Raw genomic sequence first — 27,553 nt, 5'->3', positions numbered from 1 at the left:
TTAAATCTTTATGTCAGACATTTATTTCCTCCACAGATTAAATGTATATTGAATTCCATGGGTGCATCTTGCTTAAAACATTTCAGAAGAGCTTTTAAAACACCAAATAAAGTAATAAACACGTTTAAACCATGATGCATTTGGCATTAATTTGTTTCAAAAAATGTCTCCTAATGGAAGAGAAACAATTGACACCTCAGAAATCCACCTGTACTGTGTGGGTGTATTTATGTAAGTGCAAGAGTGTGAAGAAAGCAGTAAAATTTCAGTGTGAGCATGTTAGAGTGACATATGTAAATAGGCTGCTATTATATCTTGCAGTACAGACATGCCTGATACAGTAGTTACAGTAGAAAATTCATTTATATGTAGGAGCTTTGCCTGGGTGTGTGAAATATCATGCAGGACACCGGAAGATGTTATAATTAAATAAATTATAAACACGGCATTTAGAGTCTCCTCACAAAAGGCTCCTGGAAAAGAGTCAGCTGTAGCCCTTGGCAAGTGACCCAGACCTGCAGAAGGCTGCCCACCAGACCCCGCCTGCCCACCACTCACTGCTTTACACCTTGCCGCAGTCATCCCCACCAACAGGGCAGGAGACTGAAAACACCTGAAAACTTGCTCCTGTAACCACAATGCCAGTATAGCTATGGAATATTTTAACCGTGCATCGGCCGCATAGCTGTGGAGCGCTCGGCCATGCCTTGCATTGTGCAGCACAGTGGTGTAACTGCAAACTCTTTGGTGATAGAAATGTAATGAGTGGACAGCATTTGCCATGCCAGGTAGCATCCTGTGGCTTACCCATTGCATGAAGAGCTGTGTGCTTTGCTGACTGTCAAGTCACTAATCATGATCTGTTAATTAATAGATCTCTACAAAGAATTGTGGTGAGAACATTTTCTGTCACACATACAAAGCAAGAGGAAAAATAGGACACAGCAGAGCATTTTATTGCAGCGGAGTTAATGAATGCACTCTCAGATTTGAGGTGACACATTGGTGGCATTCAGTGTGCTTCATTACTTTTACTTTTACATGTTAACATGAAAGGCTCTCATACGCTGAAAGTCCCTGCTTCTCCCCAGCGGTGTATATAGCTGAAAGCCAGTCAGAAGCGTGACCCAGTTAGAGAAAATATCTTTGGGAAAGAGATCTGATGCTGAGCATGTTCCTTCCTTGTTCCCCCAACTTCCCGTTGGTGATTACCCAGCATGGTCAGTATTCCTTCCTTCCTGCCTGGGCTTTCCAATATTTTAGCTCTGACAAAAGATGCGGACAAGAGAGTTTTGTTCTATCAACAGAAAATTATTTCCCTCCCATTGCCCTCCAAAAATTCTTACTGTAGGCTTTTGACCCTTGATAACTGAAATCTCTTGAAAGGCAAGCAAACATTTTTGACTTAGTATCAGTTGTAAAGCTTTTGCTCTCCCTCTCTCTTTCCCCTCCCTCCATGTGAAATTTAAGTTTAATATTAGTAATTATTATTAAATTTAAAAAAATGTTACCAGAATAAGTATAGTTTTCCTTTTTTCAGACAATGACATCTGCAGCTCCACGTTTTCATGAAATACTATACTTAACAAAAACATTACTTCATTTTTGTGGTATTTCTTTTGTGCCTAGGAGCAAACCTATAATTGTTCACTTCAATTACAACATTACTATTTTAAACTGAAACCCATTTTATCTGCATGCCAGCTTTTTATTTGTTTTACCAACTATATCTATTTCCATTACTGCAAGGCTGATGGTTTGTCTCAAGAGGAAATCAGATCCATTAATTCAGAAATTTCAAGCACGGCTGCCTCTGCCATAAGCAGCATTTCTTATGCTAATAGCAAATGTGCTGAGACTGAAAAGAACTGACACAGCTCTGTTTTTTATCATAACTTAAGCATTTATGTAAAAAGGCAAATCTAATAGTACTAGGAAACTGTGTTATTATATATAATTCACTTTACTGAGATCTGCATAGGGCCTGGTTTGTGCAACTGTGGTTTAAATCATGATGCTTGTGGCTTTAACTCACTTGACATTTGGGGTCTGATTTTGATCTTGGTTACCTCAATCTAAATCTGCCATTGTTCGTCTGACAACAATAAAATTATTTCAGATTTACCCCAGGTAAATGGAGATCAGGACATGTTAATTTTGCTTAAGGTGACAGTCACAATCATAACATGCTAAACTAGCTTTGGACAGTGTGTGTGTGTATATTATAGAAATTGGACATCTTTCTTGTCCAGCCACAAAAATAGCTGTTTCAAAGGTAATTTAGGTATTTCCAGGAAGCTGAAACCCTCCCAGCCTCACACAGAAATAAATGCACCCCCCTTCCCACTGCCTCCTCATTTAATGCACTTAGTCCTGTTGTATCACATGGTCTGTGTTCAATTAGATAGCTAGCTTAACAAGATAAACTCTGACTTTGACCCAGAAAAAACAAAACAGATTGCTGCTGAGTTCTACGTAAGATTTTCCAGGCATTGTGACCTGTTTATGTCAATGAAAAATGAAAGAGATCCTTACCATGAGGGACAAGTTAGTTTCTGAGGGTTTGGGGTTTTTTTAATATACATGTGCACAGGCAGAATGTACAGAAAACATTGTGTACCATTCTTGCCCTTCATTTTTTCAGCAAAACCCCTTAGTGCTGTAAATCAGATCTCATTGGGAGATCTTACACAGTGGCCGCCGACAAGCTATTGTGAAGTAGACAGGGCTTTTAGGAATTGCTGAACCATGAAGCTGACCTGCTTAGTGTTTTGTTGTAGGCTATTAAAATCCAGGATTGGTGTTTTAAGATGATTCTGCTTTCTTCTTCCCTTGGCCTGGTTAAGAAACTCTACCCCCATCTCATTATTTTGCTGATTAAAATAACACTGAAATGAGGAGTCTGCTGTTTGAAAATCCTACCTTCAACCATCAAATTAATGAGAGTGACTTACGCTGACGTAGTTTATGGCCTTAGCAATTTGACACTAATTTTGCAGCTAAGGGAAGATTTACTAACTGTACACACCACTCTGCTTTGTTGGCAGTGGAATGGTATTCTTTTCTCCAAAAACAAGCTCTACATCTTTTGTAAACATGCATTATTTTGTTGCCTTGTTGTAAATGGATCCCAGTTGGGTAATACTACTTCTTCCCACTAACATATTGACAATTATGCACCAAAAGACCCAGCAAAAAGATTATATTTCAGCTGGAGTGCTTTCTTTTTCAGATTTTTGAGGTGTTGTAAATATGTTTTGCACTGTGCCTGTTACTGCCTAGTTAGAAACATGCTGGTTCTTTTCACGTCCCTTTCATACTGAGAGAGAAATTAAATGTGCTGTTTTATTTTTCCTGTGTTTGACGAGTGTTAACAAGTCCAGCATTTGAGAAAACCCAAACCGAATAAGGCTCTGTAGCTGTTGCTACTAAGTAAAGCAAAAGCCACCTGGTGACTAAGTTCACTGGGGCTTCATTTCTTTGTGTGACTGAAAGAAAGAGAACAAGAGAGAGAAAGGGACTCACATACACATGGAAGTAAATCCCATTGAATCGTGCTCAGAAGATAAAATCATAACATTTATACATTGTGTATATATGCAAGTAGACATATGTCCCAGGTTCCCATCAGTCTCAGCATTAAGGCATTCAAATTCAAGGAGAGGAAGAAAAAGTACTTATGATTAGAGGTCACTCTGTGCTGCAAAATGCATCTCCAGAGCCTATTTTTTTGAAGTTAGACGTATTTGTATCACAAGTATGTTTTTATCCCCGTTTTATTTAGACCTCTGATGTCAGTTCAACTCCCATTGGGGCTGTTTTCACATGATCACTCCATTTATTTTGGGACTCTTACCATGACTTAAAGTACTTGAGCTTTTATTGTAATGGTCTTATTTAATGAAGCTGTCTGGTTTTACTTTTCTCATAGTCAAAAAGGAAAGGTGTGAGAAGTAAATGAATCACAAAACAATAGGGACCATCATGTTAGAATGAAAAAGGAATTAATTTGTATATCATACATGCAAGTAGCTATGCTATTCAGGAAGGAAAATGAATTACTGTGCAACCTTTTCACCTTTCTGTTAACCTATTGTTCCTTTTTAAATTGCTTATTTATTACTTTTACCACAGACAAAGGGTAAAATAAAAAATTCAGCTCCAGTATCCTGGCCACGTCAGAGGTTTAGCATTGGTTCTCTTTATAATTTCAACAGCTGTGCATGGGACAGATTGTATTTCCAACATTCTAGGTCAGCAAAGTTTGTTTTCCTCCATGTATTTTATAGGCTCACATTTCACTAAAAGCCTTATGTGTGCATTCAGGCTTGCAATGATGAGCAGGCTTATAGGGCAGTTGGATCACAAGCTTGGAGGTTTGTTGTTTGTTTTTTTTTTTAAACAGTGTTCACTCAACTGCTGCTCAGTTTGCTGCTGTGTCCTATCTGTGAAATAGCCAAATAATAACATTAACAGAGAAGAACATTATTTACTGCTGTGGGACTGCTTCTACTCTGCCTGGAAGAAGGAACATAGTAGTTTATTACTGAGAAATCATGTGAGGTTACTGTAGGGAAATCTACATTATGTCCATAGTAATTACTGATTTCTAGTACCATAGCTATAAATAATTATGCTAATACTATGTAAACCACCTGCCTTTAGAATAGTAACAGTTTCTTAAAATTACTCCAGTTTAGAAAGTGTATTCCTCCATTAATCATCTGTCTTCTAACCAACATTTGTTATTTCAGAAATTATCTATTTCATCATAAATGCAATTTAAATCAGAAAAAGGATAATGATACTTTTTGACACTTTTTCAGACATGTTCTGCAGAAGAGTTAGCTAGTTTGTAACTCAAGGATTCCCCTGAAGTGTCTCACACTCTGGGTGTGATTCAGCTCATGATTTTAGTCATTAGAAGAAACACATCCTGTGCTGGTCATCCAGTTACTGGAAAAAGAGGGAGATGTTTCCTGGAGGAGGTTTATTCCTTGTGTTTTTTCCTCCTTGGTTATGGATGGAGCCAGAAACAGCTAAAATCTGTTTGGGTGTAAATTCCACTTCGTTTGTTACCTAGGGTGGGTGAAATCTTGTACAATTTGAACAGCTTTGGGAGGGCTAAGTGTGATCATTTGTTTAGGATGAACTGAACTAATGCCTTCATGGTGCCTTTATCCTAATTTAAACTATTTATTTGCCCTTACCCTGACCTTCAGAACTCATAAAATACTTTTTCTAGTCTAGCTACAACTTCTGATAAGGATGAGGATATCAGTTTGCTCAGTTGATTGGCAATGACCAGTTAACTGTAAAGCTATTTACATGATATCTGAGGGGTCTGTTCTCAGATCAGTGCACAAACAGAATTCCCATTAACAGTAATATGAGTTATGGGCAGGCACGAAAGTAAAGAAACTCCCTAATTAGAAATAATGAAATACCAGACTGTTGTAGTTCTGAAAGGCAGTGGCTCCTATATTTACTTTGTTATAAAATGAATACAGCAACTAAAAATGAAATATAAAATGGGACAAATGTAACTTACAGTTTAAGTATTATCAACCCTACATGTATCCTCTTCATGAACATATGTGGAGATTTTATTATCCTGCTGCAAATACTTGCTTTACAAACATTCAGTTTGCAAGGTGAATTGGAAAACAATATATGTGGACTTCAATATGTCTTCTCTGTTTAACACAAAAGCATGTGAAAGAAGAAAACCTAGGCAATTGGTGTCAGTACACTGAGAGCTTGTGACTGTTGACTGTCATCCCAATACTGCTGGAAACAACGCTGGATAATGCCTTTCATAAACCCATCGAGCATCACTTTAAGTTAGCTCTTTTATTTGTTTTTATTCCAACTACTTGTTTGGGAGTGTTCCTCTGGAGCCCCATTTCTGCAGGGTTGCCAGCATATGATTTTCTAAACTACTCATAGTCAATTTATGTCTGTTTATTTCTATTTTATCTTAAACAGTTCTTTTCCCTCAGTGGTGTTTGATGTGTATTGTATTTAGTGTATTTACAGGATACAGGCTTTGTTTCTTAGGGTGAATAATCCAATTGCTTTTTAGCATTCTTGTGTTAGATAGACTGTCCATTTTTATTGTCCATCAAGAAAACATTATTTTCAAGTCCATCCTAGAAGACTGAATTCATTCTGGCTAAACTTATCTTCTGGGAATAAAGGTTCAGAATTGTTTTCCAGATAAGATCTCACCATTGCTTTGCAGATTCATAATATATCCTTTAGAGGAATATGTTTTAAAATATGCATTTTTCAAAATATGTTTTAATTTGCTTTGTTTCACAGACAGTTTATATGATTAACTTGTAGTCATTCTCTTTATAGATAAATACTTACATCTCTTTGATTCTTCATATGCTTAAAACTGATGAACCCACAGCTTGTTGCAGGAATTCTTGTTATCTTCAAATGCATGACCTTGACTTTGTATCCTTTTTCTTCAGATAATCAGTCCTCAGTATAAGCCAGTTTGGTAATGAACCTACTGTGCAATGATAAATGCTTCCTAATTTGATCCTCTTTGAGGCATGTACTCGTTTGGAATATATTGCTTGGAATATTATACCAGTATTATTAACAGAACTACTAAATGAAACCAGTCCAAAGACTAATCCTTTACCCAGGTTATCTTCTTCTGGCCCAACAGCTGTTTTCAAACAACCTGTGGATATTTCCCTTTACTCAGCATCTTGGTGTTCTTACAGTTCTCACCTCTCTCCTCAGAGAGGTAGTTTTCCACATGGTGCCATGTTGCATTTCTTTGAACTTTATTGAATTTGCTTACAAACTTTTAAGTGTTTGAAATGATCAGATGTTCAACAAAATCTCGATTTTGGACATAGGTTGCTCACTAACTCTTAACTGAAAATATTAATGATTGTATTGATTATGTCAGTATTTAAAACTTGAATGTTTGGTTATGTTTTTATGTTCCTTGACTACATTAAATTCTTAGAATCACGTTTTGCGTAAAACTTACCACCACTCATTTGAAAAATCTCTTCATAAATATTCACAATAGCTGTTTAAGCTACTCTGTTTCAGCACATGCGGCTGCAAGACATTTGTTCTGTTGTACGAAAATGTCTAAAATGTCTGCAGAAAGCACAAAAGAAATCACTTACAAAAAATCAGGAGAAATTATCGTTACAATTTGCGTTTGAATGCTTAGAATAATTTTAACAGTATTAACTTCACTACTTCAGAGCCATTGACAGGAATGAAGTAATAACAAGTTTACAGGTATAGAAAAGCTTTGATTTTGTTTACCCTTGGGAAACTTGAGAAAACCCAAGTTTTTCTGCTAAATTAAAATAGCTTATCTTGACAAACGTAAATCCTAGATCCTGGCAGGAGAAGAAAGTGTGACAGGCTGATGGCTAGACATTTTTTACAGAGGGCATGGGAGAGGGGATCATTTTGTTTCAGTCAAATCCCATCGTATTACTAACCTTGGCTTAGCAAGGTTGGGGGGTGGGGGGGAGGGGGCTTCTAAGTTAGCACAGTGCTTCTTTTCTAACTTTGTTTGTATATTTTATTTCTGGGGGCCATCTCTGACTTAATTAAGGGCAGTTTTAGGGACTTGTGTTTGGGAAATGTTGGAAAGAAGACACTAAATGCTGATCTCAGAAGAAGCTGAGTGATAAACAGAGAAGATGGACTTCAGGATCTAGCTGGAGACAGAAGACATGATCCCTTTTTCAGATTTTCACCACAAGATGGGTTAGCACTGGGAGAACTGCATGATCTGAGTGTTACTAGGCTTCATGGTAGTTTTCTAAAGAAAATACATTTATTTTAGCAGTCTTTTGACAGTAAGATTAGAATTGCTGATCAAAACATTTGTCTTTTATCTGTTATATATTCTAATGGTTAACACACATGACTATATCTGTCCATCACTAATAGCATTTACATATATACAGTGGACAATGCTTCCTAAATATGTCAGTCTTCTTTCTCTACTCTTAATCATAAAGATCTTTAATAAATAGATTCAAAAAATAGCAACAAAAAACCTCCTTGTTTTCAGGGAAAGCACTTCTCAAATAAATAAATAAACAAATAAGTAAATAAATAAATAAATAAATAAATAATTAAATTACTTGAGCCACCAGGTGGTGTTTGCTTTGTTGATCTGAGATGAAGAACTGAACAAAATTTTCATGACCAAATCTCAAAGCCGTGTCCATCTAGGGAACCATGTTCTTGGCACTTGCCCAAATTCCTTACCGATGCAGAAAGACCATTTAAAGAAGAATAGATCACCATGAAGAGGTAATATCTAAGCATCCAAATGGAAGAAATAAATAATTAACCAATGTTTTCTATCTTGTTTGATTTGGTCATATGTCATGACTTCTGTATTTCATTAGAGGGTAAAAGTATGCTCATTTATGAAATTTTTATAAATTTAGAAAAATTATCAATTGAGTTCCCTTAGCCTCCATAGTCAATGAAAGCAGTGATGGCTAAATCCCCAATAAATACAATTTCTGAGTACTGTGTACTTTTGGCAACTAGTTAAATAGTCTGAAATTTCTGAGAACTCAGCCTTCCCTGCCTTTTCCCTCATTCCACAGCAGCAAGACTTACAACATCAGTGCTAGCCATTATTTCTAGTCCTTTAAACTTTACCAGCTAATGTGTTTCTGAGATTTCACCAACCCTGATCTTACTAATTGCTTTAAGCAAACACTGCTTGCTCCATGCTGTTCATGACACTTTTAATGCTATGTGAGATTAACACTTCTTAGCCTTTGCAAGGTTTGTTTTTGTTCCTTTCTACTTTTCTGAAGTGTGACACTGTTGAAAGGAAAGCCATGACAAAGACTTTTTACAGCTGTTGCTGTGCTTTTCTATCATCAGGCCTTGTGGAAAAGCTTCTCTTTCTTTCTGCCTTCATCAGTATATACTATAGTTATCTCCTGAGAAAGATTTTAGAAATTATGTCTAAGACAACCGAGTGGTATATTAGCATTTAGAGCCTTCACTGAAATGGGTATCTCCATTCTGTAAATGTATAAAGAAATATATAATAAATCAAAAACCTGACTTCCTTAAAATGAATTGAATGAAATAGTCCTTAGTCCTGGATGCTTTCTAGTAAGTTATGCTTTATGCTTCTTACAGTGCATTGATAGGAACCCCAGTCCGTCAAAGTTAGTAAAGCATTGTAGCAATGTTTGTCCTTTCTTAAAGCCCTGCAGAATGCTAAGTTGGTTATAAACTAGTTCAGTAGTACCATGACACTCCCATGGAACACAACTCAATTCACCTTTTGCCCAGGAGTATAAAAAAATAAGGGATAGGCAGAGGATCAGTCTGCAATAATTGATGTTACCTGAATACTTCCCCAGGCTGTGGCAATTGTTTGCTGTCTTCTTGGCTGCAGACCAGCTGATGTTTATTCCAGCTCCCTTCACCGAGGGCAAGCACTGATGTACATTTTTTATCATTGCTTGTTATGCTGCTCAGGCCAGTAGAATGATCCCAGCTGAAATTCCCCTTTATGACTTTTTTCCCTTTGCTTCTAAATCAGCTCATCTCAGTGAAATTCTTATTTCAACCATTCCTTTAATTTTGCAAGACAGTTTAAAAGCAAAACTAGCAAGTACATAGAGGACGTGTTCTCAACACTATTTTCTGAGTGTTCAAAAAGCCCAAAACTTTGGCAGACTCCAGTGACTGCTGATCAGATCTGTCTGTGTCCAGGCTAGACTCTCCCTGGTGTGAGCAAGGTTAGGTAGTGCAGTGTCAGAAAGCTGTGCAACTCTGTTATGCATGGCGTCACATAGCCTATGAGCCATGTGCCCAAAGTTCCTGTAAACCGACAACTTGCTGGTTCCTGCTCTGAAGTGGGACATTTGCTTCTCTAGTCCAAGACACAAAAGCTAGTAATACTGGCTTGAATGGGCCTGCTTCAGAGTCTTGGATATTGGAAACTCAGTCTTCTCAGCAGCCCTCCAAGAAACATTCGGAAACCTACCTGAGCTTTGACTGCAGCTATCAACATTTTGGATTCTTGATACCTCAGTCAGTTCTCAACACAATTTCCAGGCAGCAGGAACCAAAATGAATTTGATTTGTTGGTTTTGTAATTAGCAAATAAACACTGTTTTATTAGGGCACAGCTAAATGTGCACATCTAGTTGCTCATTATCAACAAAGGCATAGGGACCAGCATGATTTTGTGCCTGTTTTGGTAACGATGGTATCACTAAGGCACACAGGAACCAGCTATCTATGCAGATCACTTACCCCAGTCTCAGCCACAGCCACTGTGAGTGCATATTAAATGGATAATTCCATTTACATGGCCCTGCAATCCTGTCGTCTTCCTGGTTTTTTATGTGCATGCCATTTCTATATTTTTTTTTTCCTGTTTACCTAGCAGAGCTTTAATGTGACTAAACTGTTCAGCTCACAGTCTTTCAATCTGAAATGTATTTTACCTTGTTTTCTGATCTCTTATCAGACAACTGCTGTCTGCATATTCTCTACTTCTTTCCTTGTAGGTTTTCTAATGTAATTTATTCTTTAAAAAAATAAAAAAAAATTAAAATCTGCCATTTGCTCTTTGCAACTTTCCCCTATCTGTGTCCTCCACTTTGGACTTCATGAATGACAGGGATCAGTAATAATTCTTTCCCTTATATGAACAAGCCAGTTATGGACATATAATGTGCAGTTCTCCATTTTTTTTAAGAATTCCTGATCTGCAGCTGTAGAAAGCACAGATGAGAGCATTTTGACACACATTGGAGAAGTACAGGATCTAAGCGTTTTTGACTTGATGTGTTAGAGACCAGCCGCATTAGGGGTCTGCACTCTCACTCCAGCTGTGAGGGAAGTGAACATGCATAACCTTTCATTAGCACAGTTCAGCAATGAGTGAGCCATTCTCAGTCCTCCTCACTCATACAAGAAAGCTTAGTGCAAGTTAGGAAGAAAGGACTGAAACTTTTACCCTGAATGTATTTGTTCTTGCAGAGTTTGTAAGCAAATGAAAATAACACAGTATACAGGGAAATGTTAGGAATATGTCTCAGTGTTTTAAGATTGACCTACAACATATATACGATACTTTAGGAGCTTCTAAATACCATGATCTCATTTTCAGATTGATAGAGTGAAAGAGATGAAAATAATTCATTTGTGTTTGCTACAAGTGTGTGTGTGAGGGGGAAATCCCCCATGAAAGTTAGTTTTAGATGGATTTCCAGATATTTCTGCTTATAAAACCTATTTTGTGGCTCTGGTTGGAAAGACCAGCCAAATCTTAAATTTCTGAGTGTTGCATCTTACACATTGATTATGATTCTTTTCAAGTGCAGTAATTTGTAACAGATGTAGATTAGCAATAATGTAGAGAATAAAGATATATAAACACACATTTAAAACATTTTGATTGATAGTAGATATTTCATCTGAAAGATCTATAAGATCATATTTTATCTCTACATATCCTTTATGCCAAACTGAAAGTTGAAGAATTTTTAACTTGATTATAGGTAACGCATTATAAGGTACTAGTCAAGAATGTATGTAGGTACTCCTTTCACATTAACTACTGACTATTGATTCACCACTGGAAACCAGTCTGGCACATAGGACTTCTAATTACATTATGTTGCAACTGTGCACTAAGTATCATAACCTTTTAGTAAAATTGGCCTATGTTTTCACATTATATTTATGAGGTAACTAACAGGTCAAAAAAATAATGTCACCAACGTCTGAAAGAGGTTGTTCTAGAAAGAAATTTTGTACCTGCTAAATGCATAATCAGTGCTGTAGAGTTAGATATTGCTGGTTTTAGACATATGAGCCCTACTGAATAAAACCCAATCTTGCAAAAGCTTGGGGTTTATTATTGTGAAAATCTGGCAGACACATTTTGCCAGATCCCATCCTATTTCTGGTGAGTCACTCTGGATAAGAGAACCTCCTATAGTTCTGGATGCTTCTCACTAAACAATAAGCACTTCCAAATGATGAATGATGGATTTCGTAGTGGAAATCAGGACAGAAAATGGGAATAAGAGTTTTGCAACGTCTAACATGCAGACTCAATTTACACTGCTTCACAAAAAAACATTGGGGGGGGGGGGGGAGGAAATTGCTGTAAAATATCAGAAGTATTAGTAAAAATTGAAAGTATTAGTAAAAATTGCAAAAGTACAATTTTGCCATACCAAGAAATTTAATATATTGGTAAAAGTTAGAAGTGGGCAATGGCAGAACAGTACCTGTATTTTAGCCAAGGGGTGAATGTGGTATGTGGAGAGGAACAGAGAGTGATCTTTCTAATGCAGAAGGTTTTATTCGGTACTGTGTAAGGTCTTAAACAGATTTTTGTAGAAAAGCGTGATTAAGGGCATGGAGGAAAATGAAATTAATAAAATACAGTTTTATCAAAGGTAGATTGTCTGAGACTAATTATATTTTTTTAAATATAATGTAACTGATTTCTTCGACAAGATTAATGCAGTGAACTTAATCTATTTTAAGTAAAGTGTTTCTTACAGTGTCCTATAGTGAATCGTCATGTAAGATGGAGATGATGGTCATTAATATGGCAATGATGAGGGGGGAAGAGACTAAAAAGGAAACTGCAACAGCATCTACTTCCAGGAGAATTATCAGCCTGGTGGCTATGAGTCTTCTTTAGAATATTCAGAATGTTCAGCTTTCTGTGGTGATTTAAGACTAAATAGTAAACACATGTAGGTGAAATGTATAGAAGATGCATGCTGACTGCCACATTCCTGGCAGCAAAATAAAGGAATGTAGCATCTATAAAAGGGATAAGACTAGGGGGGGACAGGGAATAAGAAACCTCGTTTGCATGATGGCTTTCCTCTCCAGACACTGTGATCTTGTGCAGAGGATGTTTAATGACCCTCAGGTCTGCCCAGTTGCCATTCACATTGCCTTACTCATGGATGTCCCTTCAAGTGCTGCAGCACCTCCCAACCTATTTGTGCCCCTCTCCTAAACCCAGAAACAAGAGTTGAATTGAAAGGGTCTCTGCCTATTCACACTACTATGAACTGCACTCACAACAAAAAAGTACCTAAATTTAGACCCATTCAGACTTTGTTCCTTCTGTAATATTTTACATCTGCTTCTCACCCTCAGATTTAGCGAAGTGATGGTGCCTGCACTGCTGGTCCCAGTGGTGGGGCAGACCTGGCTCTGGGTCACATCTCCCTCGCTCAGGCAGCCAGGGAGAAGCACCAGCTCTCTGCTCTGCCTCTCAGGCAGGAATCCTCAACAAATATACAATTTAAAAAGAAAAAACCTGGCTGGAAATCTCAGGGTGAAAAGTGTAGGTATGTAGTAACCAAATGCTACTACTGCTGAGGAAAATATCATCTTAAGGGAAGTACAGTATAACCTCATAGACAAGGAATAGAAACGGGAATGACATTTCAGAGTACAAATTGCAAAGTCATGCACTCAGGCACTAATAACAAGACTTTTCAATATTACTAAGGTGCTCATCATTTGCAGTGATGATGAAGAATAAGCATACTGGTCGTGGGATGACTAAGAGTTGCTATGTTGATGCAGCTGTGAAAAAAATTAATGCAGGAGGTAAGGTGTTTTAAACAGACAGCTACGTACCAATACCAGTCTACAAAGTAAAATCTCATTGTACTGTTTTGTACATTTTGGTCACTTATACTTAAAGGATTTAAACCAGAAGAAGTACAAAGGTCTACAATGTTAGCAAAGCTTTGAGTCTGTTGAGGATGAGAGATTAAAAAGAGGTTGTCCTGCCTAACTTACCAAACTAGAGACACGTTCACAAACAGCACACATTCATTCTGTATTTTTGGGGGAGGTCCAACAGTTTAAATTAAAAGATAGCACAAGTGCAAGATACACAGTTATGAATTTGTCATAACTTTTAAAATATAAGTTAAAATATTTCTAACCACCAGATGGTTACTTTTCTTTCACACAGGAAAGTGGAACTATAAGAGTTTCAAGACAGACTGAAAGTTGCATGGAAATGAGTGTATGCCACAATAACAGTGACCTTTGAATTGTCTTGTGGTACTTGATAAAAATCAGATTCTTCAACCTCCGTGCCTAAAACCATTTTAGATGCTCTACATTATCAACAGAATCTGCATGAGACTGACATATGTAACAGAAGAGATCCTCACCCTTTCATGTGGCAACTGGAAGGCCTCAGGGTTCTAGGGGACAGCTAAATCACTCCGAGGACATTTTGGCACTTATTTTCCGAGGGATGGACAGATTTGTTGGTATTCCTAAGGCATTTTGAAAAGAAACTTGATCACAGATGATTGTCTTTGACACTCTATAGATTTTTCTGATTCCCTATGTCAGCAAAAAAGGAATTGTCTCCTCATTTTCTTTTTCTCTTTCTCTTCCTCTCTCCCCTCACTACCTACCCCACATTTCCCAATACAGAGTTTTCTTTCCAGGAGAATAAGTTTTTCCTCTTTTACATCAAAAATTAACCTTGAGCAGAGACAGTGTATTGGTGTTCCTAAGAGTGTTAAAAATCTCTCAGGGTTTGAGTAAGATTTCAAGACAAGGAAGAATCTTTTCTCAAATAGAATTGTTTGGGCCCTTTGGGATTTCTCCCTCTTTCTTTGAAGCGCAATGTTTCACCTACTTTCTCCCTCACATGGGAAATTTACCTAGTTGTTTCTTGATTATTCTGGGGACCTAAGAAAAATATTTTTTTTTCCTCATTTCCTTCGCCAGACACTTTCTGTTCATTCTTGGTGTTGATCCCTTGTAGGATTTTGTTTGTTGATGTTAATGATATAAATATCATGCTAAGAAAAGCTTTTGCATGTGGGGAGCAAGCAAGATGCACATACCTAGGGCATTTCAGGACGGTGCCTGCAGACCACTGGACTGTATGCCTAGGTAGTCTGTACTAGTCTATGATCCCAGCTGCCTGGAGCATTTCAGGAAACACACTTCCAGCACTATATTTCCACTCACAGCAGCTGGTTGCACCTCAACGCTGTGCAGTCAATGCAAAACCTGACAAAATAGCTAGACAAAAGGCAATTAGAATAATGTACAAGGAAATACAGTTCTCTCCACATGAAATATAGAATTAATTTATTTAGGATTTATGTTCTTTGTAATGCATATCCAAATTCCTCATGACTTTTATTACTTAGTAGTATTTACGGTGACTTTGGTATTTTTGTTACCTCTGCTGTTGGTTTTTTTTAATATGGAAAAGACTGGACAGCATTCAAATCACTCCCTAGTCATTTATGCATCCTAGTGATGAGTACAATTTCACATTTGCAGAGTTCAAATGTCCATCTTCCTGAATGATACTCTCAGCATTGACATAAAGGTATTCCTTTCTCTTCGTTGACCTTGTTGGAAAATGTTTGTATCTGTGTCTTAGGATCACACAGATCTGCTACTCACTGTCAGTGCCAGTCTCTTGGTTTCATATAATGTTTCATTCATTGAATCCTGCCCAATGTCTATATGCTAGAGAAATCCATCAAAAGGATGTAATTCATATAATGAACCTGAGCCCAGAAAGGTTTAGGCCTGGGAAATTTGTGGAAGATACCAGACTGTACTGCCCAGAGACTGAAACTTCTGAGACCTTGATTTATTAAGGTGTCTTCTGCCCCTTTACATTATTAGTGCCCAGTTTTCCACATCCAGGAGCTGTGAAGTACAAAGGACATGTCTTTGGATCTTGTTCTTTCCTGTCCCTCTGTTCCTGCCTTAGTCCCTATGGTTTGGGAACAGAAGGGGTTGTCCCCCACATTCAGGGCAGCCATTTCCCACATGTTCCATGACACTAACACATTTAGTGGGAGTTATACAAATAGACTGATCACATCCAAGACGCAGCAATCTAAACCACAGCAACATATGTCTCATTGATATAACACTTCATTTGGATGATGTGAATGCAGTTTCAGAATAAAAAAAAAAATTCACAGCATCTTTAATGCAAAGTGTAGTTACACATTTCATCATGAGTTCACAGAGGTTATGTGACATCTATGTTTATGTTCCAGAAAGTTATATTGTGGATGCACTTCCATACTAATAAAAAATGGAATATATTAATATGGCTGTCTCTGAGCTGATGATCCAGTTTGGTTTTGCTGGTAGAGTTTATGCTCTCACTCTAGTGTTGAAAGAACTAACATGGGATGATTTGTAGCTGTAAAAAATAACATTATCAAAAACAGTAGATATAAGCTGGTTTTACATATGGTCAGCTGGCAAGAGGGAAAAATATAATGATACTGACTCTTGAATTACTGCTTTTCAGTAATAATAAATTTGTCAAAAAACAAAGACAGGAAGTTTATAAGTTCAGATACCTTATTTACACAATAATTGTCTGGAAATTACATCGGAGTGTACACTGGGAGATTTGTTGATTTGTGAAAATAGACTTAATAAGATTCCAGTTTGTCCACAGTACCAGAGAAGAATTGAAAAAGCTCAGAAATCAATGGAATCTATCAAATTATCATTTTAAAGAAATGTGCAGTTGTCATTCAAGTAGAAATTGAGTAGACCTTGTTAGTCATGACTATTCATTCCATCCTTTTTCATACTTGTACACGATGTATGTTTTTAAGCCCCTTCTGATATCAGGTGAAGCAGAATTAACTACAATAAGCTTTAATTCTGTTATAACTTTCTTTAATTTCTCTTCCTTAACTTCCCTCTTGCAGAAACACCTCCTAGGAGGTTGCACCCTCCTAAATCATTCAAGTTAATTTTGGCTGAGACTGATGTGCTGTGTTAAAATTTTACATTCTGATCACAAGATCATGTCATAGACACCACATTATAACCCCTGGAAGTTTGGATAATAATGGGAAATGACACATTCTATGTGATACATGACACATGACATCAGTGTAATAACATATTTTACCACTTACAGTTTCACTGTGCTTTCAGATGCTATCAGTGAAATAACTTCAAAATTTTTCCACAAGGATCATGGTATTATTTGTTCCATAACTTAATACATAGTCCACATTTTTAAGGTCATTCTATGCCACAAGTACAATTTATGTATAATAAAATGTTTACTCTTTATTTTTCTTAATAACCTATATAATAATGTGTAAAGGGGATGTTTGTCATAGAGGCCAGAAGTATGATGTCAGCTAATGTAAGAATTTTACTGATATCCCAGTTATTATACCAACCTCTCCTGAATGACAGAAAAAAATTGTGCAGGAAATAATGCATAAGGATTCAGTTATGCAGCACAAGAGAAATAGTTTAGTTGTGCCTAGTAACAATGTCACTAAGAAACAAGGAAAACATTCATGAACAATGACTTTTTCAAATGTGCTGGACTTGGGGAACAAATGTGATTTTGACTCTGCTTGCAAATACAAAGAGTGATGGAAAAAGCTGTAGCTCTCAGTATGATCCTCTCTAATGCTTCTGATTTATTACACTATTGTTGTAGCATTAAACTCATTCTGCTTTATATTAAACTGATATGTACCATTTGTAAAAGCCTCGTATATTCACAAAAAGTGATCACAGCAAGCAAATATAAGCCAAATCCAATATGAGTTTCTTAGACCTATTAATTTGTTGAGTAGGTTTGGAAGCTTTCCTAATTACTACTTAATGTTTTGCAAAAGACATCAAAACCTCCTATTACATCTGTAGAGTGCATGATTGGACAGATTTAATTGTAAGATACAAAGTGAATGTGTAAATACATATTATTTCAGCCTACCTTTCTGCAAGACAGTTGAAGGCTGTCAACTTTTTTTTAGTTTTGCGACATTTTTTGGCTTCCTTTGGTCTCTTTGTGCTAAGCATGCATTTAAAGTGACATCTATGATTGATCTTTGCATCTGGTTTTATTGAAATTTCAGAATATTATTAATTAATATTATTCAGATATGTTTATCAGCTTGCAAAGATCCAGGGTTTTTTTAAAGCACTTGTATTAGCATACATATGTGTGAGCCAAAGAATCACTTGGCCAACTGACAAATGCCAGAGAAATAAGAATAAAACAAGCATGTAAAAGGAGAACTAAACCAAGTGATTTATGGTTTTGCTGTAATAAAATTCATCTCAGACTCAGACATAGATTAACTAATTTTTTTTCAACATGTGTTTAAGATATGTTTAAGATCTAGGGTATTTTTTTCTTTACTGTAATTTTGTGGAAGAAATCATACCTGTTAGAAAAGGAATGTGGGATTTAGAGATGATTATTAATTGAAAAGATAAAGTGCAAAACTCAGGTTATATTCTGGCATAGTTTTTATTAGACTACTATATTTAAGTTTATCAGCAGCTAGGGAATTTGTTCAGCCAGGGAAGAACTGCAAGATGTGAGAAGGGGGATGTTACAGAGGGGTCTTGTTTAGCTTGGTTTTATTCAAACTCATATCTAAAAAGTTACACAGCTCTCCTTTCCACATTTAGGAAACAGTATTGCAAGCAAGGTTGAGGGTTAAAATAAATTAAAGTAGCAGTTATACAACCTGTGAATGTACATAAATCAATTCCAGCAGAAGCTGGAGCGCTATAGGTCTGAAAATTCAACCAGGGATCAATGACACATGCTGGATATCAAAACAGCTGCATCCTCATGAGTCTGATAGAGCTCCATCCAAATGGATCCCAAGGCATCCCTGTATAGTCACAGTGAAGGCCTACCACCTTCCAACCTTTGCTGGGTGCTCCCTTTCCATGGAGGTCAGGAAGGAACCATTTATGGTCATCTGTATGTAGCACATTAATGTGACAGAGATTCCCTGCTTTATATTTTAGCATTCTGAGTTAATAGGGATATACTAACTTACACAAGTTGGGCTTCTGGCCATAGACTTTATATAAATATGCCTGGAAGCATATTTAGAAGGAAGAGATGACCATTTTTCCTCAAACATATGCATACACTTTCCTTTAAATTCAGCAAGAGCATCATGAGTGCTACAGAAGACAGGATTTCACCTTTAAGCACTTACACATGTAAGTATGTGTACACACAGATACGGCCAAGTTCTTTTGTCCTCAGCTTTGAAATTTCTGCAGCATTGTAATAATTACAGCTCAAGAGAGGGAAAAGCAGGGAAAAATCCTAGTTCATTAATTTCCTTCTAAACTCTAATCCTGAGGTTTGCAAGCATCTTTCCTAGTAGAATGTAAAGCTAGGACTTGTACTACGATCTTTTTGTGAAAACCATGGAAGGTAGGTCTTGTAAAAGTTGTGGCACTGGATCTGAGGTGAATAAAATTTGATCAAGTTTTGCTTGTTTTTAACATTTGTTGCTCTTGTACAGTAAAATTTAAAGACCATTTAAATATAGTATACCATTATGAAATTCTTTGGCATTTGTCAAAAAAAAAAAAAAAGCATTATTGCTTTTGGAAAAAATAGTATAATAAACCATTGTAAGTGGATTATTTGCATCATTAAGGAGAATTGTTATGCATTCTTCAATGAGCAAACATATTGGAAGAATGGAATCTGATGGTGAAAGAACATTTTCTTAACAGTAATGCAGGTGTACATTCATGGAGTGATAGTTACTTTATGTGATGATGTAGACAGAAGCATTTGAAGTCCATCTAAATGTCACACAAAGCATTTGAAAACACATTTTTTTTATGACAGTTGAAAGAAATTTTACACCTCTTTCATCTTTGCAATGTAGCTTTTTTATCTCCTTCATAATAAGTTAAATTACTCCCAGAAAAGGATTTATATAGTTGCCAGGTACTCCTCTGCATTTTTCAGTCAACATTCAGTATTTAAGTCATGACTTGAATGGACCACCTCTCCAGCAATATGAATGGTAATTTAATCTCCATCTTCAATCAACCATGAGTCCAGAAGCAAAGGTTGCCAATTATGTTGAATTGTACCGAACTATGCATCATTTTCTTTCAGACATTCCATTTGTCATTGATTTAATTCTTATTTCTTTTGTTTTTGGCACAAAAGAGAACTTTTACTGAATCAACTGCTTTAAAGTGGAAAAAAAATATATTTATGAATCAAAATACAGGTATTTGACTGAAACAGATAATTCGTCTATATTGCATAATATCTACCCTTTGTAGAAAGCAGACAGCTAGACCATGTTCCTGTAAATCCCAGTGACAGACAGGCATGTGAAAGGGATAAAGCATTCTGATTTAAAATAGTCTTAATCAGTTTTGTATTTCAGGTCTTTATACTTGGATTAAGGCAATCTTATTTCTCAAACATATTTTACTTACTATCTAGCTAGTTCAGCAGTAAACCTGCATTCTCTAATTTTCTCAGTAATTTGAGTGTGATTCATGTACTTATGTACAGGATATAAACTTTTTTCAAAAGGTTCAGCAATAGATTCAAACAGAACATTATGAATTTCCACGTGTTGCCTGGGGTTGTATGAATTGTAACTTTTTAAGGATCAAAATTATTTTAAAATTTGCTTTCTGTGTAGACAGTGGTCCTTATTGAGAGAATTCATGCTTTCTTGTTAAGCTGATTATACTCACTCCTCCAAAACATATTTCTACACTTCATAAATGTAGGGATTAATTTTGTACTCATTAGCTGTAGAGATAAAGAACTGCAAGACTTTATCTTGAAAAGCTGAAAGTGTATATTGTTAGCTATCCTCAGGCAAATATCTGCCACCACTGTTAAATGAATCTATGCTAGCCAATGGACAGTATGCTAGCTATGGACAGTAAGGAGTAATGTATCTTGGTCTTTCAACTGTCGAACAATATTTTTTCTAGGATACCAGATGGTAATATTATAATTCAAATCACAGTTTACAAGAATTTTTTGCAATGCTTGTATTTTCAGAAAGCAAACAGAGCACATCTGTAATTATAGGTATTCAGGAATGCAATTTTAGTAAAATCCACAGAAATAAGAGCAATGGATCTTGTACCATAACAGCAAAAACAAACAAGATCAGATCAACATCATGTTAATTGAAATAACAAGGCTTAATTGTCAAAGTCAGCTGTGGGCCACCTTTTACATTTTAGTTCTCACTTTTTATCAGAGGTTTGTAAAACAAATACCTGAATTAGGCCACTCAGGGCTGAGTCTTTTCACTAAGCTTAGATATAATCATTTTATGGTCTGGTTGTGCAAGGCATTGTCCTCTGGTAGACATGACTCTACCCTAATTTACATGTTGTTCAAACTTATACTGAACCCATGTAAATAATATGAACATAGCTAAGACATCTTTAACTACGTAACTGCATATGAGTAAATAGCTAATGAAACTTCCTGGCTTACTAGAAAGCATTTTTTATTTTTAAGGGGTAGTAGTGCTCAATGAATCTTTATTTTTTTCTTTTAACAGCTTCCTCCACTGAAGACTGTTAAGCCCCAGAAACTGGATCAGCAATGCAGAAGACTCAGTAACAGTAAATGAAGTGCTGTAAGCTTACATCAGACTAATTAGTCTGAGGGATAAAACACAGGGAAAAACTTTTCAGGTTGCGTTGTGAAAGGCAGTTTGCTTAATTAAGCCAACCACTAATTGTTAAATATTTTTCAGGCATTAACAGAGCTACGCTGACTGTAATTAAATTTTGATTTTAGTGGTATTTGCAGGGATTAAAGTCACAATCTGCTGAGGCACTGAGGTTAGTTAATATTCACTTCACTGCCACAGCTGTCCTCCATTACATTACAAAGGACAGGAAGAGAGACAGCAGAATAGGGTGAAGTAATGAGAAAGCTATTCATTCATTTGAGCCAGCTCCACACTGTACAATTTTGTACAAATAGATCTGATCTGCATGACACACAACTAGGCATTAAATCCGATTTAATTTAATACAATAAAGGACAGCCTAAGCTCTAAATGCATTTTTATTTTTATACTTAAGCGCTATGCAATGTATCCAAAAAATATAATCACGTGATTATCGTATGATTCCATTCAAGTGGTATTTCTTGACTTATTAGCTCTACAGGGCTCCACAAGGATTGTAAACCAATTCCTGTTAAGCCCTTATTTGTCCCATGTGTGTGTGAATGAACCCTTCACATTTCTGGATTGTGAGTTTTTGTTCCCAGTAGAATATTTACTGGCAAGATCAATGTTTTGAAGGCTTAAAATTGGCTTTCTTTTGCATGTGAGTTGCATAAGGGTGCCATGCAGATGAAGCACATAACCAAGGCCTGAAGCATGCCATAACTGCAACAACAGGGAGAAATTGGTCTTGGTGTTTTTTTACACCAACGTTATTTCGTTCACAAGGATGTCCTTTTATAAAGCTAATATTGGGCTGGGTTTGGGTTCAAGAGAATTCATCTTGACAAGAAATACCAAAGTCAGCAATTGTGCACATCAGTACAATATTGTTCCTCTCCATCTCATGAAGTGCTTTGCTTGTTCTTTGTTATATTAAATCCTTTTTCCTGACACAGCCTCAGAACTTGCAAATCGCTATTGCTGCCCTTAACCTGGACTAAAAATTGCCAGTATTAGCTTATAGGAACAAGACCTAATCTCTCTCCCTCTCAAGAATGTTCCAGAGAGTCCCTAATTCTCTGACTGGATGCCAACTAATCTCCTTTCTTTTCTTGTGGTCTTTTCTTGAGGGTCTTCCTGGAGAGAGGTTGCACCAGTGGGATACAGAATAGTTATAAATATGCCATGATTTCCTCTGGGAGGTAGAGGTCATGCCAGTTACAAGGCCTTTATACTGACCATAAAGCCAGTGTCTGGCCATACTTCAGCTACTCCATGAAAGCAAAGGAACCCTGTGGATTCAAAACATTTGTCATCTTCATCTCTTTTCTTCCTATTTTCTCCTGGCTGTTGTTCCACTAATATTCCATTTTACTTAAGTTTATTTTCCCACACTGTCTTCTTAAAAGTTGCGCCTTGCCTACTTACTTCTCAGCATCTACTCATCAGACCGTTTCAGACTGAGTAGATGGGTAAACCCTTAAAATGCAGAAGTGCAGAATATGTTCTTCTTTACTATGGTACCTACCATAAAATTCCTTATTCTAGTTTGAGGTTTCTAAAGCAGGGCTTTTTTATAAGTATTAGGGAGAACATTATCACAGAAAAATGTAAACTTAGAAGTTATATAGTCATTCCCAAACATTCAAGATTCCTCCAGGCTCTTTCAACAGTCTTCTTCTAAGTGCAATTTCCAAGTCATAGCATACTAAGAGATGGGTTTTCTTTGCTATTTCCTATAGTCCTAATGAGGCTTATTTTCTCCATCAGCAGCTAATTTGTTTTATGTCTGAATTTAAGAAAGAATACTGTATTTATATCATACAAACATGTTGTATTAGGACTAGATGTTGTCAACAATCCTGTTTGTGTGCACTATCACAAATCTCATGTTATGTTTCAGCTAAGTAGTTGAGGAATTACTGGCATGAATAAATCTCTGGATGCAGATAATTTTTGCAGAATCAAGGCCTGAAACTGGGTACTGGAAGCCACAAATTCAATAATATTGTCATGCTTTCAAACCAAATGGAAAGTTGAAAAGAAATAGTGGAGATTAAAGTCCTTGTTCAAAAAAATATTTCTAATAATTATAGTAAGGAGCATGGGAATTTTTCCAAAAAATGTGAGATGGGAATGGATTTATGTTTAGATATATTTCAAAGTTTTCTCAAGTACAAAGGTGTCTCTTTAAAGAGGATCTTCTCACTAGCTATCTAACAAGTCATACAGAAGAAAAACGAATATTAGAGAATATAATTCATACCAGAACTATATAACATAGGCAAATGAACAATAAAAATGATAAATTGGGCGATAGAAAAGATTACAGAAATAATGCTTTCACATATTGGGCATTCATTAAATTGACTTTCCAGGGTAATTACTTTAACAGTTCTACCTCTGATTCAGCACAGACTTTTGGATCATTAAATTAGATAGTAAATATTACAGGGTTTCAGGACCTGGAAATTCAAGAGCCATGTCAAAGCATTTGCTCAAAGCTGAGTCTCTTCTATAGGTTCAAATAATCTGGACTAGAAAATGAATTCACCAAGAACATTTTTTTTTTTTCAAAACCTGTTATTTTTATGCAGTTAATAATCTTCACTCTTGTGTATAGATTGAAATAATGTTAAATAGTATAGTAAAAGTAGTAATGAATTAACATAAAAGTATGATTCACATTTATACTGTTATTTCTGTGTTTTCTGATAACAACTTAAGGCCTAAAGTAAGGATTTGTTAAAACAGATAATTCCAAAAACACCTAGAATTTTTAGTAATTCTGATTGTTGGTGGAGTTGGAATTTGTTATTAAATAAATTTGCTTAATAATTTTAATTAAAAATTTTCTCTGGAAAATGTTGAAGTTACTAGCAGTTCCACTGTAGTTATGGCTCCATCTTTCTTAATACAGCTGCCATCTTTTCTGACTCATCCAGCCTACACTGGGAGTTGTCTACTGTAAGGACTTTAGAGATTTACAGATGCAAATTTATTTTGTGGAAAACATTCTTCCAGTTTTCAGTACCTGACAAGCTGAAACAAGAGAATTTATGCAATCTTAAAGTTGCATTCTTTATTTATTTCTCTCTTAAGTTGAAAGAGAGAGAGAGGGAGAGAGAAAGAGAGAGAGAGAGAGAGAGAGAGAGAGAGAGAACTATATCCCTCTTGGGGATTGTAGTTTTTTCTTTTGCCAAAACTAAGGAATAGCACATACCACACCAAGACATGTCTTATGGGGAGTTTTCAGCTGGATTTGTCTATCTTAGCAGGCAGGATATTCAGGAAATATTTGGCTAAGGATCTGAAATTTAGAATTATTCTCTATAAACCAACAGAACCATGCACATCAAATTTTCCCTACCAGTGAGGTGTTTTAAAACTTCCTAAAGAAGGATATTGATGCTGATCTGGCAGTCTGATGTTGCCTCCCCAAAAGATATATTTTAACACAGTGCTGCTTACCATGGTGTGATATATTGCTTTGTAAGGTGACGAATGTCAAGACACCAGAGCTCAAGGTGTCTTGTTAGAGTGCCACAACTGTTGTGGAGAACAGAATGGGCACCTGGTTGTTAAAACTACTAATTTAATCTTTAAAATTTAACAAGGCTAACTGGCAAAAAAATGCTGCTTCTTACTAAGGCTCTGATCCACAAATGTATTAAACACATGCATATTTAATACACATGGACCTGATGATGTCCAAAGGACAGCTGGAAAGTGTAAAGCTGAGCAGGTACTTAGATTTTTGCCAGACTGAGACTTCAAGGCCCAGTTATACCACTGAAGAGCAGATTTATATGTAAATATAGGGGAAGTGGATAAAAGAACTGAAGTCTTTCAGTAATACCATGAAATGTATCATTCTTATCTTGTAACTGTGTTATGCTCCTACATAATTCATCTCGCAGTCCAAATCCAAACACATTCCTACTCAGATCCCTGATCATAAATAAAAAGTTAATCATATTAATGTATGTTTGTAAGGTCAAGTAACTCCTTTTTAATTACTTTAATTAACAAATTATTCTCTTTTGGTTTACTTTTAGATTTGCTTTCTCTTTTCTCCTCCCGGTTTCATTGAATCAAAAATATATCCTATCAAGATCGAAAATTTCCAGTTCAGCACAACATTTTTTATGTCTTCTTCTGTAGCTTAGTTTTTTCCCCTTTTCTTTTACAAGATATTTAATTCTGAGCAACTAGATGGAAACTGCCTTCTACATCTTCCTGCATCTGAAAGGATGTTTTCAGGCTAACTTGCAGTAGTCATGTGGCATAAAGTAGTGCTTTTGATCATGTAACTTTATATCAAGTGATCAAGCTAGCATGTTTTAACAAGTTACCAGTCCTCAGCTGAAAACTATCATAGATCACATGAAATATAGTAAGTTAACAAGGGCAAGGATGTTTTCCACAACAAAGGCAAGGAAAGACAGTGTGCTGATATCACTTTGAATGCGAGGAGGCCATTCACTGTCATTCTGAAAGAACGTAAACTGACTCATTGAAATCTGTGTTCAGCTGTTTTTCCAGGGACGTTTCTCTCATTGGCAGTGCCAGCTTCAGCACTTGCCTGGTCACTTTTTCCTACCTAAAAAAACCTCTTGTTCATCACATACCCCTACAAAAAAGCACAACTGAGAAAATACTGTGTTGAAAATGATCTGACAAGAGGATGTGGAGGACAAGGAAAGGGGAGTACTACTTTCAGTGGTAAGAGTTTAGGGGAAATCTCAATAAGATTATAGACTCAGTGTGGATGAAAATCAAAAAAACTAGCCTATTAGTGAACAATTAATTTTCATTATCTCTATTCTATTATTAAAGCTTCAGCTGGCATGCTCTTCATGACTTATCTCTATGTATATATTAAAGAATAACATTTATAATATAGTCTGCAAAGGAATATTCTATTTCATAGTGCAATATTTGCAGCAGAAAAGTAATTTAATTCCAAACTCTACATAGACAAAGTAATGGCAGCTATGGTAAAATTATATATTCAGATCATAGATATTTGCAAGACTCAGTATAGAGTAAGCAGGCCTATGTCAGAAGTCCTGTATTTTTTCATGTATAATGATCTCTGTTCACTTAAGCTCCTATATTACTACAATAGCAGTCACCGAATCTTCCACTCTGAACAAGAAATATGTGAAGCTAGGCTTTATGCAATGCTTTTACTACCTTAGTCGCATAATTTCCGTTTGCTCTCAGTCAAAACGAACTACTGAGAGAATAACATTGCTGTATCCCTCTTTCATGATGTGGGGGTCTGTTTCATTTTCAACTATTTCAGCTTTCTTCACTCCCTTTTGTTAGGTGTCTACTAGGAAAAATATATCAGCCTGCCTTTAACTTCAGTGTCTGCTAAAATGCAGTTGGGGCTTGTAAAATCATGCTGAAAAAATAATTTGTTCTAAATCAAGACCTATTCCCCAAGTCACCACAACCAGACTGGCATAATTATGCTGTATTTTATAACAGATTTCCATGTAAAGAAATAAAAAAGGAAATTATCTAAATCATTTACTTGTGTATGTAAAATGCATGCAGGTACATTGTGGTTCAATTCTCACAACAAAGATAGTTCCCCTGGCTCTTCTTCCATGCAGTGTAAATGGCTTACTTGGCCAAACCCACTGTGAGTTATGCTGAGCAGAATGTATATCATAATATGATGCTTTGTCTCCTCTCATGTCTACACTGATGAACAATTAAATAGTCAACAATTTAAAGGTTTTTTTATATTTTGATCACTGGTGTAGAATTCAGTCCTCCTATGTCATGTGTCCAAGCACTATGTAGGTCCCTAATGAGGCAGTCTTCCTAATAAGAATTTTCTAAAATCTGTGGAGACCATGTTTCTGGAGGGTGCCAGAAAGAGATGTGCTGTGACCATCTTGGGATCCCAAACTCCTTAACTGAAGAGGACAGATTCTCCATCAGGGAGCTTCCAAGATGTCCAGTATCTTTTCTCTGAGTAGAGAGGAAATAAGGGACTTCCTTTAAGTGAA

Source organism: Strix uralensis, chromosome Z (assembly GCF_047716275.1).
Source record: "Strix uralensis isolate ZFMK-TIS-50842 chromosome Z, bStrUra1, whole genome shotgun sequence".
Lineage (NCBI taxonomy): Eukaryota > Metazoa > Chordata > Aves > Strigiformes > Strigidae > Strix > Strix uralensis.
Note: the sequence above shows the minus strand (reverse complement) of the source record.